We start from the raw sequence: 27,049 nt of genomic DNA, 5'->3' as shown, positions 1-27,049 counted from the left end.
CAGATGGCAAAACATGCTTGCTTCCACAGATAAGAATAGGCTTCATTTTAACGAAACTGAAGAGAGACGGCAAGGCAAAAAAGCTGGCCTACTTTTTTTCAAGATGAGCACTTAGAAATTGACTCCCTTGACTCTGATGGCCAGTTCATTCTGATGCAGGCAGGCTGAGCTCAGGTTGGGGGAGGGACTAGAGTCTCTGACACCAAGCAACCATGTGGATTGTTTTTTTTTTTTTTTGAGAGAGGCAAAGACAGTTGTCACAGTGGTGCTGGTGACATGTAAACCTACAGACTTCTCCTCCTAAGATAACAAGACCTCCAAATCCTTAAGGAGTCAATAGAACCAGGATGCAGCTCGGGGTGCTCAAACTTTAGGGTTCATGCATCAAGAGGCAGCTCAGAGAAGTAATAGTTCTTTAGCCCCACCCTCGTAGATTATGATTCAGGAGTAAATCTAGGGAGCTGTCCAGTAATTCTGCATTTTTAAAACATTTCAGTTGACCCTGATACATGGCAATGAAACACAGTCTTTATAAATCAGGTAGGCTTGGGTTCAAACTCATTCATTTGCTGAGAACTCAATAGGCATTTAACTTTGCATGTGGTCAGAATAAATATATTTCAGAGATGTTAATCTGCTGTTATCTTCAGACCAAATTGTATATAGAAACTGCTTAAAGTGTACTAAATCAAGGAGTGTTCTAGAAAATGATTTTTGGAGTTCCCAGAATTCTAGAGGCAGATATACTGTGAAGGAAACCCAACTCCAGTTTCTTTATCAGAAGCAACTGTGAGCTTCCTGGGGAAAGTTTGCAGAAGAACCTGAAGAGTCTATAAAGTCTGTAAATACTCCCTTAATGGAAGCGCATGGGTTATTAGACTGTGTCTCCCTGGAGTCATAGACCCCGTGTTTTCAGAGATTGTGGCATAGTAAGGACTTGGCTGTATTTTCAGTGCTAGCAGATGAAGCGAGTCTGGCAGCTGCGTGCCCCTCAGGGAAGCCAGGGGCAAGAGAAAAGCCATATGCTGCTATCTTCTCCTGCTGTGGGGAGCCATCTCATTTCAGCATACCTGTTAAAATAAATCAGGGACCTTCTGTAGCTTCCTGTGGTCTTTTCCTGCCATTCATAGTTCACATGAAATGCTGCATACACGGTCACACTCACTGCAGGTGTTTTGTGCATAACTTGGTAACTGAGGCATAGAAACACTGTCACCTACTCATTCTGCTCCATGGCTTGGTTAATCTGTTTACTGGGTTGCCTACTGGTGATATAATTCTCTGCCCTGGAGTCAACCAAAGAGGGCAATGTTTCTTGTTTCAGGGAAAGAACAATCCTAACCAAGTCACAGCAAGAACTAATTTCGTTATAATTTGGCTTTAGTAGATGCAGATTTAAATATTTAGGAATAGGTGCAATATGAAATACAACAAACATTGTAGACAGAGGATGGGCCAATTCTCTTTTTTCAAAAGCACAATTAAAACTAGATAGCCAGTGGAAATTTACGGTATAACTCAGGGAGCTCAAATCTGGTGCTCTGTAATAACCTAGAGGGGTGGAAGATGGGAGAGAAGTTCAAGAGAGAGGGAACATACGTATACCTATGGCTGATTCATGTTGATATATAGCAGAAAGCAACACAATATTGTAAAATAATTATCCTCCAACTAAAAATTAATTAAAAAATTTTTTAAAAGCACTATTAAAATCAACTCAACCTCTACTGAGTACTTAGAAAACTGTTAATTATCAGGCATTTTTCTCCATTTGTTGTTCAGTTGCCAAGTCATGTCCAACTTTTTGTGACCCCATGGACTGCAACACACCAGGCTTCCCTGACTCCCACTATCTCCCAGAGCTTGCTCCAACTCATGTGCATTGAGTTAGTGATGCCATCCAACCATCTCATCCTCTGTCATCCCCTTCTCCTCCTGCTTTCAATCTTTTCCAGCATCAGGGTCTTTTCCAAAGAGTCGGCTCTTTGCATCAAGTGGCCAAAGCATTAACAGCAGTCTTTCCAATGAATATTCAGAATTGATTTCTTTTAGGTTTGACTGGTTTGATCTCCTTGTTGTCCAAGGGACTCTCAAGAGTCTTCCCCAGCACCACAATTTGAAAGCATCAATTCTTTGGCACTCAGCCTTCTTACAGTCCAACTCTTACATCCATACATGCTACTGGAAAAACTATAGCCTTGACAATACACCTTTGTCAGCAAAGTGACATCTCTGCTTTTTAATACCTGTCTAGGTTTGTCATAGCTTTTCTTCCAAGGAACAAGCATCTTTTAATTTCATGGCTGCAGTCACTGTCTGCAGTGACTTTGAAACCCAAGAAAATAAAATCTGTCACAGTTTCCACTTTTTTCCCCCACCTATTTGTCATGAAGTGATGGGGGACTAGAGGCCATGATCTTAGTTTTTTAAATGTTGAGTTTTAAGGCAGCTTTTTCACTCTCTTCTTTCATCTTCATCAAGTCACTCCTTAGTTCCTCTTCGCTTTCTGCCATTAGAGTGGTATCATCTGCATATCTGAGGTTATTGATATTTCTCCCAGCAATCTTGATTCCAGCTTGTGCTTCATCCAGCGTGGCATTTCACATGATGTACTCTGCGTATAAGTTAAATAAGCAGGGTGACAATATACAGCCTTGACATCTTCCTTTCCCAGTTTTGAACCAGTCTGTTATTCCATGTCCGGTTATAACTGTTGCTTCTTGACCTGCATACATGTTTCAGGGGGCAGGTAAGATGTCTGGTATTCCCATTTCTTTAAGAGTTTTCCACAGCTTGTTGTGATCCATACAGTCAAAGGCTTTAATGTAGTCAATGATGCAAAAGTAGATGTTTTTCTGGAATTCCCTTGCTTTCTTTGTTTCATCGGATGTTGGCAATTTAATCTCTGGTTCCTCTGCCTTTTCTAAATCCAGCTTGAACATCTGGAAGTCCTCGGTTCACATACTGTTGAAGCCTAGCTTGAAGGATGTTGAGCATTACTTTGTTAGCATGTGAAATGAGCTCAGTTTTATAGTAGTTTGAACATTCTTTGACATTACCTTTCTTTAGGATTGGAATGAAAACTGACCTTTTCCAATCCACTGCTGAGTTTTCCAAATTTTCTCCCCTACTCCAACAGAAAGGAAAACAATTCAGGAGTACTTTGTTACATTCACAGTCTAATACACCAGAAATCAGTGCCTCCCCAGATCATTATAGAAACATGTCATGGTCAGAAATCCTTCTTGGATGCCGAAAGCTGAATGAGCAAAGAGACAGTAGTCCTTGGCCTTTTCAAGGCTGGCATAGTCTAGAACAAAAGCTCTCTCGTCACTAGATCTCTGATGCTCTGCCCTCTCTCATTCTTAATTTTTCAAGTTCTCAGCTCTTACTTCAGCCTTTATTGCTATCTCCAATTTCAAACCTTAAAGCTTTTAGCCTTAAGCACGGGGAAAATCAGGCTGTGAGCTACCACATGCAGGAGGCCTGGGACTAAGAACACAGACATGCTGAATAATTTTCCTGCAAGAGGCTGGGAACTCCGAAACACGCCTAGATGTGTGTTAGATTGAGCCCTAACAGAGCCTAAGGCAAAGGAAAAGGAAAAAAAAGGAAAGTGAAGTCGCTCAGTTGTGACCAACTCTTTGCGACCCCGTGGACTGTAGCCCACCAGGCTCCTCCATCCATGGGATACTCCAGGCAAGAATACTGGAGTGGGTTGCCATTAAAGGCCAGCGATATTGATTTCACCTTTCCTTAAAATTTTGTTATTGTATTTATCTTGGAATTTTGATAAATTCTGATTTTTAAAAATTGCTTTAAAATATTTACTTGATTATGGATTTTTTTGTATCATCTTAAATTTTGTATATGAAGCAATTACCTCATTCTGTTCCTTCCTGAGTAGAAGGTCTTGCAAAATATAATGTATTTAACAAATATGTATATAGATTGTGATACAGAGGTGATATGGAATAGGGTAAAGTATAATGTATATTTACACATTGTACTTTATACATATAGTTTACAGTATGTGAAAAAAGTACAATATAGTTAATGGATATGTACCTAGTGTACAATATATATATGAAAAGGAAAACAAAATGGGAAGGAAATTACACTTATTGAGAGTCCACAACATGTATGGATGCATGGAGGCATTGTTTCTGTGAGATTTTATATACATATATGTGTGTGTGTGTGTGTATATATATATATATTTATATAAAATCATATAATGTCTATTTCCTGATAGATAGCATTTAATGCATTTATCTCAACAAATTTATATATATATATATATATAAAATGTACCTACACATATTTTCATTTAATCCATGGATTTATTTTACATGTTAAAGATGAGGAAATGATAGTTTGGAGAATTTAAGTAACTTGCCCAAAGTTGCAGATCTGTGAACAAAAGGAAGAAGTGAATAAAAGTCAGAGAGAGTCATTTGTTTGTAAATTAGGAAGTAGGTTGTAAAAAACAGACTACTCCTTTTTAGTATTATTATATTTAGAAAATACTACAAAATACTTTTCAAGGTTTCATTAAAGAGCAATGATGTTTATGTCTCTTTCATTGAGATTGAAAATATAAATTAGATGTTGAAATGTAAGTTTCTAGTGATATCTTTTTAAAATCTTAAAGATATTTTTGGCTTCAGTTGATTTCTCAAAGTATTAGTTTGAATTGCTGCTTTTTTGGTAGTTTTTTTTTTTTTTTTTTTTGGTGTGCACATCAGCAATATTTTTAGTGAGCTATGAAATGGAAATTAAGTATTTAAGCATCAGAGAGCTTCAGAGGTAAAGCATTTATCAATCAATCAGTACTAGTGAAAGCTGTATGGTTAGAGGTAAGATAAGGGAAATCAATATTAATTATTTACATTGCTCTACTTGTCATAATGAACGATGTGATGGTTAAATCAGTATATGTTTGGACTTGAGAAAGGACATGAATATCTACAATCATATTTTTATGCATCACTGCTTGCCCAGAGTAGAATAAACATCTCCTAATAATGTGACAGAAAAGAGATTTGTGCAGGGGTAAAGAAATATCTATAGTCAATTCAAAAACATAATCCTATACATAAACACCAGTGCTGGAAAAGGTCAGCCATGCTAACAAAGGATTGATGTGATATTGAATCTATAAAGAAATAAACTATAGAGTTACAACTAAGTTTAATTCTTAGTCACCTAAGATTAAAGAATATGTCTTAAAATGTTTATGAAGTGCATGCATGCATAGTTACTCAGTTGTGTCTGATTCTGCCACCCCATGGAAAACCAAAAATTAAACATGCTTAAGATCTTATTTTTACACTGATAATCTAATTTTCAATATTTTCAAAGGTATCTTGGTAGAAGCACAGTGACAGGACAAAAGTTTACTGTCGGGGTGTAGATAGCCTTGGTTTTGGAAACAGCTTTTGTCACATCTAATTTATGACTTAGTAGAGTTATTTAACATCTCTGAGCCACACTGCTCATGTTTAATTGTGAGACATGATAGCTATTTTGTGGGATAGTCATGGATATTAATGATACAGTGGATATAAAGTGCCAAGTACAAAAAAAGTTCTAAGTGTAGTACCTGAAACATATCAGTCATTTAATAAATGAGAGATCTAATTTGTCATTGATGTCTTTGGGTGCAAAGTCATAATACTTTGGAACAAATATTTGATATGATCTACAGAAATGACTAGTCATACATTTCATATATGGAATAATGAAAATAATTGATAAGTTTTCTTTTTTCCAGATTAATAATATCTGTACTAATAAAAGTTCAGAGAAAAATCAATTTTAATATGTGAGGGAACCCATATTTAAAATTGATCAGTGCCATTATAATTAATGAAAAGCACAGGAAACATTTTTTTTTATAAATAGAAGAGATTTACCATTTACATGTAATAACCTCATTGAACTAATTTTTTTTTTCTAACAGAAAAAAATTATTGGCTAAGAAGAATTAGTTAAGAAAAACTATGTTAGATAACATGTTAAAAATGAAAATTACATGGCCAAAATACACTGGCCATCTTCAATAATAATTGTCATTATTATAATGTGATTATTAGAAGCTTTGGAAAATAGCTTATCAGTAATGTGCGATATAAAAGAAATACTTAGAGAGTAGAGGTCTGTATGTGGTCAGGAACTAACTTACCTAGCACATTCATTTGTGAAATTCACTGCTGGTTAAGTTTGGTAATATCAGGCAGTGGTTAACAAGATGACTTTGGGGTTGGCAGGTTTGGATTTTAATCCCAGCCTCACTTCTTGTGAGCTTATGGATCTTTAACAAATTACTTAACTTCTTTGGGGTTTTATTTTTTCCTCTGTAAAAATGGGATAAAATACCAATCTGTAATGTTATGTGAGTTTAACCAAGATAATGCAGTTAGCAGATGTCTGGCTATTCATAAGAGTGCAATAGATAGCAGCTGAAATGATGTCTACTCTACTAATGAGAATGATACATTAATTTTTTTAATAATGGAAAATTAAGTGATTTTCTGTCTGAATGTTAAACTTCAACATTCCCCATTTATTTTAAATGTAAACATATTTTCCAGTCTAGACTGAACCCAACCCAAGTCCCTTCAAGCAAATTTCCTGGAAGGGAATTTCCAGTCAGTGTTGTCTCAGGCTACCCTTCTGGGATTCAGAACAATGATATGACTTGGAGTGAAAGCTTGCCACGTTGATTTGCTTTCCTCCAGTTGAGATACCAAAAGCTTTTAATTAGCAGCTTATTCTAATTGCTCTTGCTAGGATCTTATTTGTTCGGAAACTCAACCACTCCAAAAGACACCTGAAGCCCTCCATCCTTCAACTACTGCCAAGAGAATGAGTATCCACTCACTACCACCAACCCAGGTCCTGGGGACCTAAAAGGAAAGCCATGGACTAGAACAAACTATTATTTGTTTTAAGTGTTTATAACTTATAAAGATTATAAGTGTCTCTTTTGATCAAAAGCCAAATGCTAATGTCAACCAAGGAGGTATTTGCACTCAACTCTTAATTTTCCTTATCACAGAAAGAAAGTTGAATACTTCTGTCAATCTCACCTCCCCAATAGATCTTAATTTCTTCTGTCTTAAACTTCCATAATGTTCAGTCTTCTTTTAGACATATGATTGACAGATATTGAACTCTTGTTACTTATTTATTGGTATCTTAGAAAAGCACAGAATAATTTTATGCTTACAGAGACACAAAGGTAGAAAAAATAGGTTCAAATTCAAGGTATGAAATTTAATGAGTGAGGCATATATTGATATATTAACCAAATAATATATTACTAAAAAGAGTATATATTAAAAGAAAACAAAACCTTGAATTCAAAATAAAGGAGTATTCTAGTATAGTCTAGTACAGAGAGTGTCTCTGAAAGTTGGATTTCATACATTCATGAAGCTACAATCAAATCTTGCTATGTTCCAGTCATCACTGTATGCTAAAGTACAAAATCATCATCGTTACCCCGACATTTTCCATTCACTTCTGCTGAATTCCCAGTGAATTCTTCCAACATTCAGAAAAATACTGCTCAGCATTTACCTTGTCATTTTGATGATGCTATACATCCCACAATCTGACAGAAATTGTCAGGTCTCCTTTTCTTTCATAATAATTCAAACATGCCTTCGTAAACTGGAATTACTTGTAGTGATTGGTGAAAATGATTTTTTATTATTTTCTCACACTTCCATATTGCTCAGGGAAAGAAAGATGTAACTATTCAGTTTATATATGCACAACACTGCTTTTAAAAACTTTTACAGTTAAAGAGAAGGTAGATTTGGGTTTGACACCCTGCAACAAGGAAAATGGTGTTTGAGATTTGAGACAATTTATTGAATCACAGTGAAATCAGAATGTGGACTTTTTATTGGGAAGAGTGGTAGGAACTTGCCAGCATGACCAGAACATCCAGATTCAAGAATAAAGAGTAAAAAGTAAATAAATAAAAGAATAATGAGTAATTTCTGATACCTGAAGTCTACAATCTGGACACAGATGACTACCAAATCTGTGTTTCTACCAAGGCCTTTATCCTGGATTCTGGTCTGTTCATTAGGGATTTACACCAGATGGTCTGTTATCTCGTCAAACTCCAACTTTCTTAAACTGTGCTCAGAATCTTTCTTTTCCAAACTGGTTACTTTTCAACTTTCCTACTTCTATCAAAGTTACATCATTTCCACAGTCACTTGGATGCAAGAACAATGTTTAGATGTTTCTGCACATGAATCAGCCATTGGATTCTGTTTCTTTGTCCATATTGCCTTTTACACACATCTCTTTTCCATTCTGGCTTGTTCCTCTGAAGTTGAGATCCATCCTTTTACCTTTGGACATAGTATCACCAAGCCAGAACAAAAGAAAACTTTTTGTCCAAGGAAACCTTTATGTTCAAGGAAACCTTTAATAATGATTTTCTAGTAGAAACAAAAGCTACTGCAGCAAACCCACACTCCAAATTATTGCAGCATTCAACTCTTTGACTTCAAAAGAAACAATAGGATTCTCGAATCAAAAGGAAAATAAATTTCAACTAAATTATAGTAGTCCCATATACAGTTAGCTTTTCTGCCTCTACTTCCCTTCTTTACTTCTCTCTCTTCCATTCATTATATGCCCTTTCATCAGACATCTAATAGTCCTGTAATACATCAATGTTTCATGTCTCTGATTGATAAAATCAACATTTCAAAGTGGTTTGTTGCTTTTAACTCATTTAAATAGCAGTCAAAAGAAATAATTTTATCTGTGTAGGTTTATTTTAGAAATTAGAGTGCATGGCACTTGCACTTTGTAAGGTCCATGAGGCTATATCCCTTCATTGTTGGTCTTCTTTGTGGTTGCATTTAGCTTATAACACATGTCAATGTCCATGTGGTTTTGTTTCAGTTTAAAAACTACATGAAAAATAAGACAATCAAGAATTTTGGAGTTTCCAAATCTCCTTTGAAGAATCCTGGAGTTTACTAGAGCATAGTTATGAAAATATCTAGAATAGATTGTCTCTAAGGAAATTCTGCAAGCTAATATTCTGTGACTCTGGTATATGTGGTTACCATATACCACACCACATATATATTTATAAGATACATATATAAATCACATGGTGGGAATGAGGGAGAGTTATGCAAATACTGAAAGAATTACAAATCCAAAGAGTTTAAAATCATAAGGACCTTAAAATGCTACTTCCATCCTCTGATTATTTTATGGATGAGAACACTGGGGGCCAGAGTGAAACGGGGTAATTTGTTCTTTGACCCAAAAAGGTGACAGTCTGGTGAGGTTACAATTTATCTCTGGACCCCTGTCCAATGCCCTGTCTAGGACTCAGTTAGATTAAATATGATTATCACAATTGTGATTTGTTCTGCTCTTGCCCTATCCATGTGTGTTAAGAGCTAGGAAACAACTAAGATTTTGCCCTAAGGAAGTTAACAAGGTAGCCATCTACAAATCCATGGATACTGGCAGAAGACATGAAACTCCAGGGCCAAAGACAAAGGATTTCTATTCATGGCGTAGCAAGCAGCATGAGCTTATTTTTTCAATCCCCTCTGATGGTCCAGCTCTCAGGAGGATTATGTGGATGAGATGCACATAGGGGATTTGTGTCACAGCTGAGGAATCCGAGGCTTAGGAAACCCGAATCTTAGGCAATGATATGCAAGGAAACCAGCTTAACTTTTGCTCTGGATCTCTACCTGCCAAAGCTCTTTGCCTCACAACATTCTCGAAAAGACTGAGAATCAAGGTAGCTGGTTCCTAGGCTCTCAAGAGGACCAAAACATGACACCCACAGGTTGACCTGGAGCAGTAATGGTGCATCTCCACTGGGTTAGTGATGATGGACAATACAAGGCGTGGGATGAAAATGACTTCCAGGTAATGGCAGTTATCCCTAGAGCGAATATCTGTTCCAGTTGCATTTGGCAAGCCTGGCATAGATCAAGCGATACCTTTTAATTTGTTTTAGCACCATGTCTAACTCTCAAGAGTGTCCTATTTTAGTATGTAAATTGTATAGCCACCTATAGCTCACTGTGGAAAAACATGCAGCTATCAGTAAGTCTCCTGATCTAAACTGCAAAATTTAACCCAGAGATTCCCAAACATTTTGCATTTTTAGCACCATTTCAAATACTAAATTTGTAGAAACTCATAGTCAAATATGGTGAATGAGGCAGTATAAGGGTAGGTTAGTCTGACATTTTCCAGAAAACCAATGCATAAGTGGCACTAAAAAAAAATCTATTAATTGTAATAAGTGGAGAAAACTGTATCAAAATTTGCTTCTGCCTCCGGGAAGAATACGCTGAAGAACAGCTTCGGGGGATTAAGGGATTATGGTTAAGTAACAAATGTCATTTGACTACTTTGAATGGGAGGTAGGTCTAGATCATTCCTAAGCCTTTATTTGGTTGAATAGGATATAAAGCTTTGGGGCTACATTGTAGGTTAGGTAGAGATAACAGATTCAATGCCAAGAGATAACTGTCAGCAGAATTCCAACAGCCTCCTGGGGAAGTGTGGTCCTTCACCAGGGGTGGATTTTGTCTCTAAGGTCATACAATAAGAAAGCTGCAGACTATATTCAAACACTGGGTGTCTATGCTATTCCCATTACATCATGTCGGTGCTGGGGAATTCCTCCCTAAGGCAGGCTGCATTATATGAAAGACCATAGATTTCTGGCTATGCTTAGGACAGAGTCAGAAGTGTGAATCTGAGGTTAGCTTTGAGAATATAAATCTTTGTCTTCAGCATATGAGGGTTTTGTTTGAAAGTTTCACAGGGATATATTTCATGAAAACCCCATGGGGTTGTGGGAAGCATTGAGTATATTAGTGTAGGTTCTCATTAGAGTGTCTGGCATATAGTATGTGCTTGATAAATAGTTAAAAATATGACAAGAGCATCAATGAAAAAGAAGCAGAGTAGGGAAAGATATTATTTCCCCCATTAACATCTGAAAGAGTCCTTAACTAGTCTCCTCTTTACTTAAGGGGAAGAGTAGAGCTATTCTGGACTTCTTTCTCCCTTATTAATTTGCTGGTCAAGAAAATACAGAACTTTTATATGTTAACTTTTAAAAACCATTCTTGTTTATTTCAGGTTTGTGGGGAATTGCTAATTTGAGCTCAGTGAGTTCTAACAGCAAAAATGGAAAACTAAACCTTTAGACACCTGCTGTCATTTAAGGAAATGTAAAATGCTTCAATTTTATTTTAGCCAGTGGGGAAAATATAGTAAAATTATATGCACAAAAGAACCAGATTTGTGTAGCAAATGTATTTCTAATGGGCTTCCCCGGTGGTTCAGTGGTAAAGAATCTACCTGCCAGTTCAGGAGCCACAGGAGATGCAGGTTCAATCCCTGGGTCTGGAAGATCCCCTGGAGAAGGACATGGCAACGCACTCCAGTATTCCTGCCTGAAGAAGCCCATGGACAGGGGAGCCTGGAGGGCTGCAGTCCCTGGGATTGCAAAGAGTCAGACATGATGGAGCACACATGTAGTGACTGTTTCTAAAATGTAGCTGAATAAAATGTTTGTTACCATAATATAGTGCTATGATTTCAAGCTGGAGTAAGTCATTCAATCCCCGTGAGCCTCTGTTTCCTTATCTATAGAGTGGGGCTGCTGTTAGTATCTAGAGGATCAGATGAATTAACCATTACATGTTATTCTATTTAACATAATTACCTATTTTGTTTTCTATAAGATTCTTCATACTCTCCCCTATGTGATTTCTGATGTGACAGTTAAGGAATCAGAAAATCAGTTCTATAACTTGTTCTTTCCTATTTTCTCTCTCACAACTACTCCCTACTCACACACACACACCACCATTGAGATGAATACCTTCAGAACAGTGGCCTGGCCCAAAGATTTCAACTGGTTGATGGGAACTGCAATGTTGAGGCAGTCAGCATCAGACACCTTTTATTATTTTAAATTTACTCTTACTTATTTATTTATTGTTGAGCAAGTCACTTTATTTCTCTGGAGTTCAATGTCCTCATCACTTAAACAGATGCATTAGACTAGATGATGCCTAAGGTCCCTTTCAAATCTTACATCTTTTGATATTGCAAATACCGTTTTAGATAGATGGAAGCTGAAGGTAGGAGTCCAAGAACTTCTTCTCTTGCTTAGTGCTAGAGCCTATTGGGAACATGGGGAATAAATGGCAAGTTGGTTTGAAGCCTTTGAAGGATATTCATTGTTTCTCCCTCATAGCTGAATTAAACACACATTGGGTGACACTGCAGAGCTTGTCTCCAAATGGAAGGAAGAAATACTCTCTTGTAAAACGAGGCTCCTCTTATCATAATCCTTCACTTTTAGTCAAATTGCTTATAGAAATGATGGCTGTTGATGATCATCTTACTTAGGAGATGTCATCATTTAGTTTTAAAAAATGGAGCAAGTTAGATTAATAGTTAGAATTATTACTTGAAGGCTAGGGAAATATGGGGGAGATAAAAACAATCTTTCTCAAAATAATTAAGAATTTAATATTTACTAAGAATTTGGTAGAAATAAGGAATCACCTTAAATATCATGTCACTCAAATATTTTCATCTCTCTCATTCAAACTTACCAGCCTTAATTCTAGGCAATAAAATGAATATATATGACCAGATAAATTTTCTTTAGCTACCACATTTCAATCTGAATTAGATATATTCTATATCCAATATAGAATATAAATAGCCCAATTTATAGTAAAGTTTTCCAATGGAAAAACTTCCCCCCAAATTAATGTTTAGGAAACTAGTTAAAAATTCACACACTTGTTTGGAGTGTGAATCTTTTTACTGACCTTGTTTCAAAGAAATTTTATATCACTTCTCATCTTTTATATCTAATTATATGAGTGATGATGAGCTTGAGAACAAGAATATGCTTAAGACATGTGCTATAGTTCTGTAATTTGAAAGATCTTAAAAATCTTGCCAGGAAACATGATAGACAGGTATCTACTTCAAAGAGTGCAAAAAGCAATGATCAGAGGGGAACAGTTGCATTAAAATGCATGGCTAAAAATGCAGCTTTTCTAAGTTCCCTTTCACCAAGGCAGGCAGAACTTTTCATTTTTGCTTATGTCTGGTTATCAAGTATTAGGAACTCAATAACTACTAGTTGACTTACATGGCATTTTCTTTGCTGTGTATCATTCAATACCTTAACAGATTATAATAATTGAGCAAATATAAGGCTTGACTTCTGTCTACAAAGTCTCTCTTTGGGACGTTACAAAACACTACATGAGCTCCAGAAATTTTTTGAAAGCAAGTAACAAGAACAAGCCTTCAACTGTGTGGATCACTATAAACTGTGGAAAATTCTGAAAGAGACGGGAATACCAGACCACCTGACCTGCCTCCTGAGAAACCTGTATGCAGGTCAGGAAGCAACAGTTAGCACTGGACATGGAACAACAGACTATTTCTAAATAGGAAAAGGAGTACGTCAAGGCTGTATATTGTCACCCTGCTTATTTAACTTATATGCAGAGTACATCATGAGAAACACTGGGCTGGAAGAAGCACAAGCTGGAATCAAGATTGCCGGGAGAAATATCAATAACCTCAGATATGCAGATGACACCACCCTTATGGCAGAAAGCAAAGAGGAACTAAAAAGCCTCTTGATGAAAGTGAAAGAGGAGAGTGAAAAAGTTGGCTTAAAGCTTAACATTCAGAAAACTAAGATCATGGCATCTGGTCCCATCACCTCATGGGAAATAGATGGGGAGACAGTGGAAACAGTGTCAGACTTTATTTTTTGGGCTCCAAAATCACTGCAGATGGTGACTGCAGCCATGATATTAAAAGATGCTTACTCCTTGGAAGGAAAGTTATGACCAACCTAGATAGCATATTAAAAAGCAGAGACATTACTTTGCCAACAAAGTTCCGTCTGGTCAAGGCTATGGTTTTTCCAGTGATCACGTATGGATGTGAGAGTTCGATTGTGAAGAAACCTGAGATCCGAAAAATTGATGCTTTTGAACTATGGTGTTGGAGAAGACTCTTGAGAGTCCCCTGGACTCAAGCAGATCCAACCAGTCCATCCTGAAGGAGATACGTCCTGGGTGTTCCTTGCAAGGACTGATGATGAAGCTGAAACTCCAATACTTTGGCCACTTCATATGAAGAATTGACTCGTTGGAAAAGACCCTGATGCTGGGAGGGATTGGGGGCAGGAGGAGAAGGGGACAACAGAGGATGAGATGGCTGGATGGTATCACTGACTCAAAGGGCATGAGTTTGAGTAAACTCCAGGAGTTGGTAATGGACAGGGAGGCCTGGCGTGCTGCGATTCATGGGGTCTCAAAGAGTCAGACACAACTTGAGCAACTGAACTGAACTGATGTCATAAATAGCCAGGGAGGGGCACGAGAAGAGCTTGTGGGTGATGGTGGAGGCAACGAGTGACCATGGATTAAAAAGTCCCAAGTAGAAGAGGAGAAAAGGGTAAACTTGACTTCATCATTACAGAGACCCTGCTTCTGAAATTAACAATAGGCTATAGCAATATTCAATAGCAGTCTATCTTCCTTTTTATATTTATTTGACGTCACTTGAAAGTGCACTTTACATTTTATTCCCGATTGCTCTAAGATGTTAGAAAACCCCGTAGACAAGGCAAGTTTTCACTTTCAATTAACATATAAGGTTGCCTGTTTCAATAGCCTCAGAACATTCATACTTCAAGTCCAGGAATGCCTGGGAAAGAGGTAGCTTGAAGCATATTTCCTGGTTTCTTAACTCAAGCCCCACATGTTGGGAATCAGATAGGACAATGAGTGGTGTGGATGTGAACAACAGGATCCTCATGACTGGGAAATGGATTTGCCAGAGAAGAAAAGGAAAATATAGGCTAGGAGTCATTGCAGGGAAGAGAAACTGACCCCAACTCTGAAATGTACATGGAAGAAATTTAACGATATGAACCAAGACCCACTCTCCCTTAAGGGATCATTTGAGACAACATGTAGGTGATTTCTGCTGATTTGAAACATGAGAACTCACTACTGTAAATACTGGCTCATATTTCTAAATCATTACTTTTTGAGAAAAGGACTTTACAAGGTCCAGTTGAACTTTCTCCTAGGTCAGGGGACTTGGGATTCAAGGCTGACATTGTGCAATCATGCGTGAATCTGGATCAGATGATGCCTGGGATGGCTTCCAAAGTAGAAGAGTGAAATGTTTAAGTAAATTTTCTTATTGGAATCACATAGTTGATCACATGAAACATCATATAACTTGTTGATAAACATAAATTTTTCATATGGAGTCCCCCCTTTTTAAATTTTTTTTTTGAATTTTAATTTTTCATTTTTAGTTTATTTATTTAATTCAGATTTTTATGTTTAAATAAAATACAAAAATAAAACCCAAGGAAACCTAAAAAACTCAAAAGAAAACTTAAAAAATATGATATTATTAGTGTTTAGAAATGTGTTATATAAGACAATGTTGCAAATCCAGGTAATTCTATTTTTTTTTAAATTTTTTTTATTAGTTGGAGGCTAATTACTTCACAATATTTCAGTGGGTTTTGTCATACATTGACATGAATCAGCCATAGAGCTACATGTATTCCCCATCCCGATCCCCCCTCCCCCCTCCCTCTCCACCCGATTCCTCTAGGTCTTCCCAGTGCACCAGGCCCAAGCACTTGTCTCATGCATCCAGCCTGGGCTGGTGATCTGTTTCATCATAGATAATATACATGCTGTTCTTTTGAAACATCCCACCCCCCTTTTTTAAATGTGTTGATTTAACTCAGCTAATGTATGTGGGGAACAGAAATGTCTTAGTGGATGTCATGTAAGTCCAGCATTACTGATAATGTATTATTTTGGACAAGTTATATACTCTAAAACTCTGATTATTCAATTGAATTCAGAAAATATGGACACCAGGAAGCTATCCTATGCAGTTCCCTCACAAATGATGTAATTTGTATTTAAGAAATTACATAGAAGTTAATTGCGCTGTTCTATTGAGTGGACTGCAAGGAGATTCATCCTAAAGGAGATCAGTCCTGGGTGTTCATTGGAAGGACTGATGCTGAAGCTGAAACTCCAATTCTTTGGCTACCTCATGCAAAGAGCTGACTCATTGGAAAAGACCCTGATGCTGGGAGGGATTGGGGGCAGAAGGAGAAGGGGACGATAGAGGATGAGATGGCTGGATGGCATCACCGACTTGATGGACATGAGTTTGAGTAAACTCCGGGAGTTGGTGATGGACAGGGAGGCCTGGTATGCTGCGATTCATGGGGTTGCAAAGAGTCGGACACGACTGAGTGACTGAACTGAACTGACCTGACCTTGAGTTGGCTAGGTTCACATCACTACATAAGACATAAGAATGTTCTGACTTGGATAAATGATTTTCTTTTGTAAGTATAGGCTGCTTCTTTGTGTGCTAATATTTCCCATAAGTAGAAGAATGGGTAGGGATGTGGGGAGCTGAATTCATTGCTTTAGGGAGGCCTTTGCAACCAAATGTTGAGCTTCGCTGGCTGGCCCAGTCTCTTGGACCCAATTGCTCCACAGCAGTCCTTTAGGATGCAGCTGGGATCTTCACTACATCTGCTTATACTGGGGATTAAGAAAGGAGGAAGGGAGATGATATTTTCCCATCTGTGCTTTGGAGGATGCCTGATTAGTTTCTGTCTATACACAAGGGAAGAATACAGCTACTTAAGCAATTTAGCTTAGAAAAAAAAGTACAAGTTAATTCAGGAAGTAAAGGAATCTTCCACAATGGATTTGAAGTGTTCCTCTTTGTTTCAGCAATTTTTAGACTTTTCAAGGTCATTTGCAAGCATACAGTTCTGCTTCCTAAGCTCAAACTGTGAGGACATGTCAATTTTCTAGACCTGTAGACAGCAACTTCCAAATAGAAAGCCCACCATTCTAATTTTTGTAGGACTGAGCCAGAGAAGAATTCTTCTGGTAGTGACACTTACTGAATCTTAAAGGGTGAGGAAGAAACAGCTAGAAAAAGTGAGGGTGTAGATATAGGACCTTCTAGGCTAAAGGACCCTGATGCTGGGAAAGACTGAAGGCAGAAGGAGAAGAGGGTGGCAGAGGATGAGATGGTTGGATGGCATCACTCTCTCAATGGACATGAATTTGAGCAAACTCTGGGAGATAGTGCAGGACACGGAAGCCTGGCTTGTTGCAGGCCATGCGGTTGAAAAATGTTGGACACGACTTAGCAACTGGAAAACAACAGGATGGAGGAATATTATGACTGAAGAAAAATCATGGCTTATGAAAAAAAGTATAAGGAGTTGGTGTTTCTGGAGAAAATAGTGAGACTGAAGGATGGAGAGAGATGAAGCTTTATGGAAGAAAACGTGGACCAGATCAAAGATGGACTTGGTAAGGAGCTCAGCCTGCTTTCTATAGGAAACAGCCAGGTTTTTCAAAAGGGGAATGGCATATTCATATTGTTTATATAGATTTCTCCAGCAGTGTTGAGGGGGTGAGGCTGAAAGTAGGAGACCTTGACAAGAGTCTAGGGAAGAGATGATGATAGAGGTAGTGAAGAGAGGATAGGGAGGGTAGAGAGACAGGCATAGACTCTCTTTAGCTGTACTTGGATGATACTGAGGAGGTAAAATATATAGAAGGATATTGGGGTAACAGGGAAAAATAGCATACACCAGTCCTCTCCCCTCCCTGGCTGGGTGGTGGTATCAACAAACACTTAGGAATACAGAAGACAGAACAGGGAAATCACTAGTGGATATCTGGAGTGGGTGGTATCTAGGGAACAAGGACGGGACGATATCTTGGGCAGTTAGGCCTGTAGGTCTGAGGTTTGAGACAGAGGTTTCAGTGGGAAATAATGGACTTGAGAGTAATTAGAGTAAAAAGCAGAGGGATGAGAGCACCCAGGAATATGATGTACCATAGGACAACAGGGTACTCAGGACAGAAGCCTGCAGAGTAAAAGCATTTAAGGAACCAGCAAGGCATCTGTGGTAAATTACTTAACTCCCTGGAAAAAAGAACCACTTGATTTTTGTGTTGTGAAACTTACAGATGATAACACACATACAGTTTGACTCAACTTTGAGGTTCACTAGATGATCCCTTTTCTTTCTAATTTCAGTACTAGGGCTGTTTGCTTTATTACATAGCAGAGAAGGTAAACTGGATTAGCATTTTAAACGAGAAGAATGGACAAAGAAATGCCATTTGTTTCTGCACCAATACTTGCCCATTAAAACTATATGTAGACCAGAATGAAATGACTTGTCAGTTCAAGTTAAATGAAAAAAATTTCCCTTAATATTGCATTTGGGGAATGCTTGCCCTTGTGATGTAGAAGCAAAATCTGAAAAACCTCCATTAGACTGTTGTGCATACATTTCTAGAAACATTCATTTCTTCACTAAAATCATACTTTTATGATTTTATAGAGGAGTCAGAGGAACCTAGGAGGCTACAGTCCACAGTGTTGCCAAGAGTTGGACATGACTGAAGCAACTGAGCTCGCATGCACAACATGTGATTCACAAGGGCAAGGTAATAGGGTAATTGACAATATAGCTCAAAAATAAAGGATCTTGTCAAGGATCATTTCTATGATCACCCAATTATTTGGAATAGCAGATAAAGAAAGTCAGAGACAAGAGCAGGGAGGTCAAACGCACAAAGAGGAAGCTTTCCTGGCTTTGTGTTCTAGACTTGGTTACCGCATGTATCCATTTCGATATAAACTCATTTAGTAAATACAGCTATCTTAAGTTGATGATAGCCATTTGTGGAAAATTCCTAAACATTTAGGCTCCAGTCCCCTAACCATGAAAATTAGGAGTTTTAAGCTGTTACCCTGTGAGGTCTAGAATTTTTTCCAAAAATAAATATAAGCATTTATGATATATGGCTATCTCCAACTATGCTGTAAATATGACCTAACTTTTACATGGAATAAAGACTAGTTTGATAGTCTTCTCTGTGCCACCTATATATTTTCCCTTATCTTCTCTACAGCTCTTTTAAAAAAGGATAAAAACCCAGTCCGGTGCTAGAGGCAGATCAGTTGCCTGCAGCTCTGCACCCCATGGGAGAAAATGGGGTCTCCCAGGCCCACAGCTGCTGCTGCTGGCAGGGGACCGATCACATCCATGCTCATATGTGGGGAGTTTTTTGCTTGATATGAGTTTACTCCTGAAGACTGATGGTGTGGAACTGCAGTCAGCAGTCATCCACTGTAGAGTTGGTTGCGCCTTCTGAAATTGAAATAAATTGGCCAAGGGAATGTGCAGAACAGCAGTTGGTGAATTTAACATGGAGCACTGTGGGCTCACACGGATAATGACTGCATTATATGACAGCACAGAAAAGGAAAGGGAAAACTCACTTAAGAATATAATGTTTCTCCATTCGTATCAAGGCATCAAAAATGTCAACAGACCTTTTGTATTTTAAATGCAGTAAAACGGTGTGAAGAGGGGATTTAATTAGTCTATAAATGAGTTTACTGGAACCTCCATCTCTTGCTCGTCTGTCTTTGTACGTTGCTTCTAGATTAATCTTTCTAACACAGGACTTTTAAAAAGCTACTCCCCAGATCAAGAATTTATCCTTAGTGCAGAATTAAAACACTTTAAATTTTATATCTTAGCTTTTTCATTACTCTTTATTAGTCACCAGTCTCTACATGCCTGTTTCTACATTCACAAAGGTGCTTCCAGATTCTAAAGAAGCCCAGAGGAGCCCTAGTTATCACCCTCCCTGGAGTGGGAAAGAACTGATGTGCCCATCAAGCCTTTAGAGGTGGAATTCAGATTCGGGTATAGGTCTTAAAACACTGAGATGCACAAGAAATTCTCTTTGACCTCCTGGAGCTCAAAATTTAGTAGAAAGAGATAGTAGAGCAGATATTTATGCTATAATTAAGTGAGTAGAACATACAACAAGAATTAAAAATGGGTGATGACCAAGAGGTTTGCTGGATTGGGAAGAATATTATGGGGAGGATTGATGTCCTGAAAGCAGGACTTTGGATTCAGATTCTGGACTTTGGATTTGGATCCTGACGTTGGATTCAGAAAACTGAGGCTTGAATCTTTGTTCAATCATGTTGGGTTTGTTACATTAATAGTCTAAGCCTGGTGTTTCCATCTAAAGTGGGATACTTATGAGAGAATTTTTCTTTTATTTTATGAGAGATTTTGTGTGCCCTCTTAATACATAGAGGGCTTCCCTGCTAGTAAAGGGGGGGGTTTACCTCAGATGGTAAAGAATCTGCTAAAATGCAGGAGATTTGGGTTCGATCCCTGGGTTGGGAAGATCCCCTGGGGGAGGGCATGGCAACCCAGTCCGGTATTCCTGCCTGGAGAATCCCCATGGACAGAGGAGCCTGGCCAGCTGTAGTCCATAGGGCTGCAAAGAGTTGGACATGACTGAGTGATTAAGCACAGCCAGTATTTTTGCCTGGAGACTCTCATGGACAGAGGGGCATGGCGGGCTCCAGTCCACGGTGCCACAAAGGGTCAGACACGACTGAGCGACTCAGCCCACAGTCACACACAGAGGAAACACCGCTTCCTCACTAGTCTGTTAGCCTTGTGCACATCACTGCCAGGGTGAAATCCCAACCCTTCTCTGAGGGAACACTCATAGCAACCCTCAATTTTTCCGGGCTTCCTGGCCTTCATGCTACATCATTCCCACAGACATGGTAATACTACCAACAGCAAGAACGCCAGCAACAGTGATAGAAAACAGTAACTGCAGACACGGACTGAAGACCAGGCTGTTTGGCTATCACGTTTTCCATAAATTATCACAATCCTTATCTTACTCTGAGGTGGACGTTATTATTTCCATTTAAATGCCAAAGGGTCTGAGACTCAGATAGCATAAATGACATTTCCAAGGTCAGCTAGCTAGTTAGTGACAGAACCAGGTATCAGAAAGATCTTTCTCATTTCAGAGATTGTATACTACCATTTTCATGTCACTAGAGTCTACCTCCCCGTGCCTTGTAATTTTCAGAGGATGGCAAAGAGAGAAACCTTGTAGAACTAAGTGTAGATTCCACTGACAAATACATGCTTCAGAACTGTTCTAGAAATTCTCAAAGTGGCCCTAAATTGTGGACCGCCAGACTCCAGATGGAGCCTCGAAGGTGTGCTGAGTGACAAAAGGAGAACAGTATACTATGTTAAAACTTTAGGGGGATTCCAGCATCTCCCAGATTCCCAACAAAAATTTTTAATTACAATCTAAGAATATTACTAATGTCCTCCAACATCAGTGGATCAAAAACTATGCTGACATCATGGTTTCTGTGGGAATAACAAAATGTTTCTGTGCAGAAGTCAGCTTATTGTTTCACTCTTAAGACATTTTCAAAATCTTTGAAGAGGTGGTTAAAAATTTGTCTATCTAGTGCTGTCTTTCAGACAAAAATAGAAATGTCAAGGCAAACAGATGAAAGGGTTTTCAAAAGCTTCTGGGGCAAAGTCAGTGACAGATTTCTTTATTTAATTTTGTGGTTTTGTTGTTATTCAGAGACCATTCACTTATGTTGAGGTAGAATGTGATTTTTTGAGAATTTAGCTGAATACAAACATAAGGAAACTTTAAGAACTGTGGCATATGGAAAAAATATCTGTCTCTCTATAAGTGTAATTGAACCCTGTAGCTAACAAGAGTAATTGTTGGACCTTCTCTTTAGATAGTTATTTTTTCTGGAATTATTTGCAACTCAGTCCTGCCCAGAAGTAAGGAAAATGAGCTAGACATGTTTTTGAAACCCTTTTCAGAGTTGCAATTTTATAATATTGTAATAAATTCCAAGATGACCATAGGGAGTGTGTTGTTCTACACAAGCATTTTACTGCTACTATGAATTTGAAATAATTGGAGATAATTTACTATTTTATGAAGCATAACAGAATAATTGCACCATTTTCAAATTTAGAGAGAAAAGAGTAAGAGGTCTGGGCAGGATGATAAATGATTCACAGCCTCCTGTGACTGCTTCCTTTTGAAAATGCAGAATCAATGCACATAATAACACACTCCAGTTTTTCATTTTTAAGAGATTTTCATCTTCATTTTCTTAGAGTGTTGCCAATTTGGTGTTTTTTTAGTTTGTGTGAATAACGCTGACATTTTCAATTTTAGATATACTTTTCATTTGCTTATTTGTGACATGCATATTGACTTCACAATCCAGTAGGCCTTCCCCTCAAAGACAAATCAGTGTTTTGACAAGAAATGAACATCCATACAGACCTGGCCAGCAGTATCATAATACATCCCATATTTAGTGAATATACTTCAAATAGCTATATTCTGTCTCAAAGAAGTGTCTCTGGTCTTGACGTATGGTTGCTCCATGGCTAAAAGTCAAAAGCTGCCTGACGGAACTTCAAGGTTGGATAAGACCAGAGATGAAGCACTGTAGAGGGGTTGTTGGTTAGCTGGGTTGCTCTTTGTAACTCCAGACTTAAATCATGGTTGGGGTGGGAGGGTAATTCCATTAGCTCCTTGCTTCCACCTAATCAAGGGACAGAGGGTCAAGCTTCTAAAAGACATGACGTCACCTCCTCTTACCTTTGGATTATCCTCCAGGTCCAATGTTGGAATAGAGTTCCTACTATCCTGAGAAGGAAAATCTAATAGGAAGGAAAAGATTTTCCCTTGGGATCCATACTGGGTGGTTGGAGTGAATTACTGCATTCAGTTCACTCCCAGCAGTATCGTAAGCCACCAAAGCAGCATGGACACTCCTCATCTGTGTTCCCACAGTGCAGGTATTTTCCTTAACAGAAACATGTCGGACTCTTTTCTTGTCCCTTTCTTTCACTACACTGCTTGTTTGTTAAGGTGAGCACCATAGGATCCGTATGCTATTTGTCTCCAGAATATACCATCCTCCCTGTCATGGAGTCAGAACAGGGAAAACATGGATCAAAAGAGTGGATGATGGCAACAGAGATGGGGAGACACAAACATCAGAGATACTGTCTCGTTTTGTGGGCTACAAGGCACCTCAGGAGCACCTATGATAACTCTGAGGACTCCATGGGTTGACTCAGTCCAGAACTCCAGCAGCAGAGTTTTAGGAAGTAGGGTTAGTGGTAAGCAGGTACTTCCTTAAAACTTTATATTTCCCTGATACGTAATGCTGTCTGTCTTGTTCACTGGAAATATTTCATAAAGTCAGTATGGAATATGAATAGATGTGAAAGGAAAATAGATTATATGGTCACATATAAAGTTTGGAAAGGCACTGGGTTGAGTAAAGTTAAATAGGTTCTATATTTAGGCAGGATATATCAAACTTTACTGTGTTGATATGCTGTATATATCTCCAAGGAAAAAGACATACAAGTTCCTCAAATGTAGCTGACAGTAGAAATTTTCTTCTGTAGATCATCTCATGGAACTTATAATACAGATTTTTTTTTTGTTATCCAATAATATACTGTTCATAAGTCATATCTCTTTAGTATAAAATATCTATCAGTAAAGAAATATTTATTTAAAGCTCATAAGTGCACGCTTTAACAGTATATAGCAGTAGAACAAGCATCTCCTTATTCTGTTTGATAAAGTATGACCTCATTAAGTCATGGAGGTTGATCCCCTAAGGCATGTTGGGATATCAGTTATTAAAGTCATATTTAGTAATATATACTTATGTAAATACAATTAAAGTTGACACATAGTACATAAAATATTTTGACTAACTTATATGTGAAACACAAATAACCTAAAATGACTCCTTTTGAAAACAGCAATCAAAAATGCTTGACCTTCCTGTGAAACACATTTAGGAATTGAAAGATATCTGGGCTTGCTCATTCATCAGCAGCTACCCTAGACAAGTTCATTATCTCTTTATATACTTCTGTTGGTATTCGTGGATGAGTCTAAAGAAACCCTTTTATTAGTCTAATTTATATGCCTTTTCGTGGTCTGCACCCTGCCAGTTTAGATGTCACCTGTAATAACCATGAAAAATTGCTGTGTGCTTCATGCTCCTCTTCTTCGTTTAAAAAGTGCAATCGAACTTCTCTACAACTACCAAAGGGAGTTTTGTTCCAAGAAATAACAAATCTAATTTAACTATACTGAGTTGCAATCTCTCGTCCTGATACGCATTTTGTTTAGTATGAAAACTCATCAGTGGAGATTCTCTTATACCTGTTTTATTTATTTTCAGGCAACATAATAACAATAAAAGAATGCATTTATTTTAGATCACCTAAATATTTTCTGTGCTATAATGGTGTGATTAAATGATGCTACTTATTATCCTTAGGTTTGAAACTTAAGTTTCTTACTGCATCCTATATATACCAGGTAGATAAATCTGTACAAATCCTACCTTGAGCAAAATCATGCTGCTCCTTAAAATTCTCATAATATCCCATTGTTGTTCAGTCACTCAGTCAAGTCAACTCTTTGTGACCCCGTGGACTGCAGCATGCCAGGCTTCTCTGTCCTTCACCATCTCCTGGAGCTTGCTCAAACTCATGTCCATTGAGTTGGTGATGCCATTCAATCATCTCATCTTCTGTCGTCCCCTTCTCCTCCCGCCTTCAATCTTTCCCAGCATCAGGGTCTTTTCCAGTGAGTCAGTTCTTTGCATCAGGTGGCCAAAATACAGGAGTTTCAGCTTCAGCATCAGTTCTTCCAATGTGTATTCAGGACTGATTGCCTTTAGGATGGACTGGTTGGATCTCCTTGCAGTCCAAGGGACTCTCAAGAGTCTTCTCCAGCACCACAGTTCAAAAGCATCAATTCTTCAGCACTCAGCTTTCTTTATAGTCCAACTCTCACATCCATACATGACCACTGGAAAAGCCATAGCTTTGACTAGACGGACCTTTGTTAGCACAGTAATGTCTCTGCTTTTTAATATGCTGTCTAGGTTTGTCAGAACTTTTCTTCCAGGGAACAAGCATCTTATAATTTCATGACTGCAGTCACCATCTGCAGTGATTTTGGAGCCCCCCAAATTAAAATGTCACTATTTCAATTGTTTCCCTATCTATCTGACATAAAGTGATGGGACCATGATCTTAGTTTTTTGAATGTTGAGTTTTAAGCCAACTCTTTCACTCTCTTTCACCTTCATCAAGAGGCTCTTTTAATTCCTCCTCATTTTCTGCCATAAGGGTGGTGTCATCTGTGTATCTGAGGTTATTGATGTTTTCTCCAGCAATCTTGATTCCAGCTTGTGTTTCATCTAGCCTGGGATTTCTCATGATGTACTCTGCATATAAGTTAAATAAGCAGAGTGACAATATACAGCCTTAATGTATGCCTTTCACAATTTGGAACCAGTTCATTGCTCCATGTCTGGTTTAACTATTGCCTCTTGACCTGCATACAGGTTTCTTAGGAGCCAGGTAAGGTGGTCTGGTACTCCAATCTCTTTGAGAATTTTCCACAGCCTGTTTTGATATACACAGTCAAAAGCTTTAGTGTACTCAGTGAAGCAGATGTTTTTCCCAGAATTGTCTTGCTTTTTCTCTTGCCAAAGGATGTTGGCAATTTGATTTCTGGTTCCTCTGCCTTTTCTAAATCCAACTTGAACACCTGGAAGTTCACAGTTCACGTACTGTTGAAGGCTTGCTTGAAGAATTTTCAGCATTGCTTTGCTAGTGTGTGAAATGAGTGCAATTGTGCAGTAGTTTGAACATCCTTTGGCATTGCTTTTCTTTGGGGTTGAAATGAAAACAGATCTTTTCCAGTACTGTGGCCACTGATGAGTTTTTCAAATTTGCTGGCATATTGACTGCAGCACTTTAACAGCATCATCTTTTAGGAAGAGATAGCTCAGCTGGAATTCCATTACCTCCACTAACTTTGTTCATAGTGATGCTTCACTTTGTTCATAGTGATGGAGGCCCATTTGACTTAACACTCCAGGATGTCTGGCTCTAAGTGAATGATCACATCATCATGGTTATCTGGGTCATGAAAATCTTTTTTATATAGTTCTTCTGTGTATTCTTAATATCTTTTCTTAATATCTTCTGCTTCTGTTAGGTCCATACTGTTTCTGTCTTTTATTGTGCCCATCTTTGCATGAAATGTTCCTTGGTATCTCTAACTTTCTTGAAGAGATCTCTAGTCTTTCCGATTCTATTGTTATTTATCAAACTATGAATTAATTCCTCAGTCTAGCATATAAGGTCCTGACATTTCATTCTTTTTCATCTATTTTCCCCCTTTAACTCTCTGATTAAACTGGTTCTCTTTAAAACATGCCCCACAAGTTTCTATTATGTCGCTTTCAGCTAATGTCTCTTTATGTTCCAGAAGGACTACTTTATTCTTATTTTCTGAAGGTCAAACAGCACTCTAAGTTTCCACCGCTTCCATGAGTCTAGTCGTAATTCAACCCACTGGATTTTGCTTTCTTTTGGGAACCCACTATCCCGTTTTTAAATCTTCACATGTCTAATCCATTGCATGAGGCCTGGCACATATTAGCTATTTAATTTGTCCAGTGAGCTCCTGATCCTCTTGTAGCCTCTCTTTCTTGCCTTGAGTTAAATTTATTTGCATTTTTCTCTAATCCTTTCAACTAAGCTGTGAGTTTCAAGAAGGACAAAGGTTGTATCTATTATCTACTCCTTCTGTGCTCCACAGTAAACACTTTCTAAATTAATTGAAGAAGTCTTATTTTGCCCATCAAACTTGGAATGGAAAGTTGAAATTTTCTGTATCATGCTACCACTTAAATGTAGTAAAACTTTTTCAGAGCATGACATCTAATACCTCTTATACTCACTCCTCTTGGAGACTAAGATTTCTCATCTTAGTTATAAGGAAAACTCCAATGGACAGATTCCAAAGACATGCATTTGAGTCTGTTTTTTTTTTTTTTTCAAGAAGATTTTTAATTGAATATTTTTTATTGATTTACAATGTTTTGTTAGTTTCAAATACATAGCAGAGTGATTCACCTTATATATATT

The 27,049-nt window shown here is 37.9% G+C and overlaps 1 protein-coding gene across 2 annotated transcripts in view; it reads right to left on the bottom strand.

Annotated features, from left to right (window-relative positions):
* The window catches only part of SYT1 (synaptotagmin 1), a 580,172-nt gene that overhangs the window by 296,660 nt on the left and 256,463 nt on the right, over window positions 1-27,049 (bottom strand). The window lies entirely within an intron of this gene.

This window comes from Muntiacus reevesi, chromosome 4 (assembly GCF_963930625.1).
Source record: "Muntiacus reevesi chromosome 4, mMunRee1.1, whole genome shotgun sequence".
In the NCBI taxonomy this organism is placed as follows: Eukaryota; Metazoa; Chordata; class Mammalia; order Artiodactyla; family Cervidae; genus Muntiacus; species Muntiacus reevesi.
This window is presented reverse-complemented; position numbering and strand designations above follow the sequence as displayed.